The sequence below is a fragment of the Megascapheus bottae genome, chromosome 9 (assembly GCF_031878675.1).
Source record: "Megascapheus bottae isolate mThoBot1 chromosome 9, mThoBot2.hap1, whole genome shotgun sequence".
NCBI classification, from domain to species: domain Eukaryota; kingdom Metazoa; phylum Chordata; class Mammalia; order Rodentia; family Geomyidae; genus Megascapheus; species Megascapheus bottae.
The window spans coordinates 58,147,025-58,151,054 of record NC_143517.1 but is presented as its reverse complement, the minus strand read 5'-3'; the positions used below and the strand labels follow the sequence as shown (position 1 = coordinate 58,151,054).

The 4,030-nt window shown below is 43.4% G+C and overlaps 1 pseudogene; it reads right to left on the bottom strand.

The window, feature by feature from the left end:
- Positions 1-2,065: 2,065 nt before the first annotated feature.
- On the bottom strand, positions 2,066-3,028 carry LOC150059236 (uncharacterized; annotated as a pseudogene).
- Between the last annotated feature and the right edge of the window lie 1,002 nt (positions 3,029-4,030).

Below are 4,030 nucleotides of genomic sequence, written 5' to 3'. Positions count from 1 at the left end.
CCAATGTATAATTATTTAAGATTTTTTTAAAAAGAGGACTTGATTCCCTAAGGGTTGATATTCCTATCTCATTGCTTTGTGGAAAGTGGAACTAGCAGTAACCTTAGGGAAAAGAAGATCTTCCATTTATTATGTAAATAGTAAATCATCTGTTTAGTACAAGAGATTTCACTAAAAGCGTATAGCATTTCCCACTTGTTGTGAGGAGAATGTAGGAGACCCAGGCACCCCATCCATTCAATACTTAGTCATGATCAAAATTTCCTACTTGCTGGCTGGAGAACTGGTTCACCCTCTCTTTATCACCATGACATCAGGAGGGGTTTCAAATCTCACCTGGTATTTGGCTTCTGAGAGACACAAGGCAGCTACAGTATGGTAAAGGCTAACATCTGAACCACAGAGAAGGCAATCAATAAATACATGCACGCTCCTTCTCTGTTCAAGTCCACAGTGAAGAAAACATAGCCTGGAGATCAGATAAGCCAACCTTTAACAAGTACTGCCCATCAATTCAGTATCTTCGGAAGCTGCTCGTACTTTTTTCTCCACGTGATTTCCATCCTGTGAGCTTCTTTTCTTCAATCTTTGAAGGCTTAGCAAAAGTTATTTCCTCCAATAGATCACCTGGTGAAAGTAGGGCTATTTTCTGAAGATCCCTAATCCAATTCCAGAGTGGAAACATGACATTAAGGTTTTCTTCTGTAGTTTTCCCTGTTGGGATATTTATTTGACTGATTGTTTATTGCCTGTCCTGAAGCTTGAACTGTGGGCCAGGGTCCTGTCCCTTAGTTCTTTTTGCTCAAGGCCAGCACTCTGCCACTTGAGCCAGAATGCCACTTCCAGCTTTTTCTGTGACTGAATTGGAGATAAGACTTTCTTGCCCAACCTGGCTTAAACTGCTACCCTTACATCTCAGTTCCTGAGTAGTTAGAATGACAGATGCGAGCCATTCGGGGCATATTCTTTTACCCTCTGCATCCTCATTTTAAAATGGGGATAATAAATCTTTTCTAGAGTGGTTATCAGAATAGATGACTACGAGTACTAGAAAGGCTTCATCAATATTAGGCCTCTGCTATTGAGTCCTATAAAAGTTCTTGTAACATTAAAAAGTGAAAGTTGGTAAGATGATCAAGGATGAGGTCTTGACCCGCCTCTTGAAGCAGCCACATACACAACTGATGCTGCAGGAAGACATTCCTGATAGGACACTAGCTGGGCCCTGGTCCCTATCACTACCCACCTGGGATTACTACTGACTTAAGATGGATTCCAGTGGTCTCCGGTCTCCTTAGTGCCTGCCAGGCAACTGCTAAGCTCATGTGGAATATTTCCTTTGAAATATGGTTTCCAACGGAGAGGAAAAACATCTTGTCTTCTTTGGATGTGCAGGAGTAGAATTGAATGGCTATCTCCTGAGGATATAATAGAGAAGATCCTGTGTTGATGGTAACTTTAGATGTGGCGTCCTCTAAGGTCTCTCAGGACTATGATTCTCATCCTCTGGATACTTTGACTTTTCTTCTTTTATTTGCTCTTTAAAAATGTCCTTTTCCCCCTCCTCCTGCTCGCTCCCCTGTATAGGAAAAATAAACTTAAGTGCCCATTTTATTTCCCCACTAAGACACGACAACGTATGAGGTACTAATAAAATATTTGTGTTAGGAAATGCTTAGAGAAAAAAACAGAAGTAAATCTGAAGTGATGAATGATATATGTATCTAAGTCATCTATATATTCCATATTTGGACCTTTCTTTGGATATTATCATGGCTCTCCACAGAGGGACCACACTGAATCATTTTAGTCTATTTTCTTTTTCTTTTGGACTAGGACCACAATTTGACATAAAAATGAAAAATAAAAGGAGAAAATTCCTTTACTTCTATTTTCCCTTTCCTTTTACAACCAAGGTAGAAGCTGGTGACTAAAAGGAGATTTATGTAGCCCTCTGGATGCTCTCTGTTGTACTCAGCTGTGCTGGCTGCCCTAAAACTAAGCAAAGCCAGCAGTACCTGCCCTGCAACCACACGGCTCATTTTTTTTTTTCAAACGCCAGAAGTGTCATTTAATACTCAGTTTACCAAGGTTGACCACCTCCATTGTCATAGGATGATGCAGCATCTGCAGAAGCGCTGTCTGCCGCCCCCTACTGATGGGGGTGGAGTGACAGGTGCAAAGTAGGCGTGGACTTTAATATTGGGTAAATGGGTCCTGAGTCTCTTGATTCTAGCCCGTGTGATTTGCTGGCAGTCATAGAGTTCTATCCGCTCAAGTCTATGACAGCTCCTCAAGTGCTCCAGGGATGCATCTGTGATTAGTGGGCAGTTGTCCAGCTCAATCACTTCCAGCTGGTCATGGGCACAGCCCCCCCCCCCCATTCCCCAGGTGATGAATTCCATCGTCTGTGATCAGCTCACAGTGAGATAGACTCAATACTTGAAGTCGAGGACAGTGTATAGAAAGCTGGATTAAGGTGCTGTCTGTTATCTGAACACATTCTTCCAAGTCCATTTTTTCAAGCTCATGGCAATTTCTGGCTAGAGTGGTAAAGCCCACATCTGTTAATTGAGAACATCGCGCCACTTCTAATATTCTAAGCCGAGGGCAGTTCTGACCTAGAGCGTTCAAGATGGCATCTGTGACGTTGGAGCAGCCAGAAGCACAAAGAGGCTGCAACTTAGGGCACCCTCTGCAGATAGTAATGAGACCTTCATCTGTGATCTGTAAGCAAGTCTGCAAATTCAAAGTCACCAGCTCAGGACAGTGTGCACCTATGTACTCGAGAGCTTCATCTTCTAGGTGTGCAGCCTTTTAAGAATAAGGCCTCGAGACCCACACAGCCTCTCACTAGTGCTTGAATGCCCTCCTTGGTTACTTAGTCACACCAGGAAATGTTCAACTGCTCCAACAGTGGACATCCCTCACTCAGAGCTTTGAGAGACATGTTGGTTATTGATGTACAGGAAGCCAAATCAAGGTGCGGCCGAGAGGGCCACTGCAGGGTGGGTGTCTCCTTGTGCATGGCTGGGAAGGTGGGGGCTCACTGTGCCTGAGGTACTTACTGACCACCCTACTCTGATCTAGGGGTGGCGGCTAGGCCACACCTCGGGCCTCCGGGTTAGGGGGTGCAGTGCCCGAGCCCAGCAATCATTTCTTCTGCTGGGGGAGGGGCGCGAGTCTGGCTCATTTTTTTTTTTACCTGTTTGAGCACCTTTGTTGTCTTTCTATCTCTAATTGTGGTCTCATAGCAGAAATAAAGCCTAATTGATTCTTCCTGGCAGTTTTATGAACTAGACTTAAAGTGGATGGGAATGTCTTCTTTCCTGCATGATTTAGATTTCCAGAAGACTAAACTACCAATGCTTTGATTATTGGAGCAAGCCCTAGGTGGGCCCTCTTTGCTTTTCTGTCCTTAGGAAGATTAGGTGGGAACCAAGCAAGTAGCATTAGAATCATTACTTTGTGTGTGCGTCCTAGCTATGAGGCCATGTCTTAGTTTTCTCATCTGTCAGAAACAGAGAATAATATGGAACTGCTAGCCAGGTTGTCTGTGAGATCTGAGGAAGCTCATTGATGCATTGGTTATATAATAGCACTCAGTGGCCTGTTTCCTTTTTGTTTGGGAGTTATTCTCTCAATAGCAGGGGAATAACCAGCCATGGTTAAAAAGAGAACCTGAGTCTGATTTTGCATGTGCAAAGTGAACTCTGGACAAAACTGGAGGGTTCTTTGTATTGTTTCCATAGCTGCCACCCCTATCTTTGTACTTTCTGTCTACTCTACTCTATTCTTAGGGTACAACTCACATGACCCCCTCCCTACTTTAAGTACTTAAAATGTATTTAGTGTTATTATAAAGATGGTTTACAGAGGGTTATGGGTTCATAAATCAGATAAAGAATACATTTCTGTTTGAGCAGCGTCACTCCTTCCCTCATTTTCTCCCAGTGTTTTCCTCCCGTCCCTACTCATTTGTTGTGCAGTTCATTCCCAACATAGTGTCTAGTGAATGCCACTGCTGAAT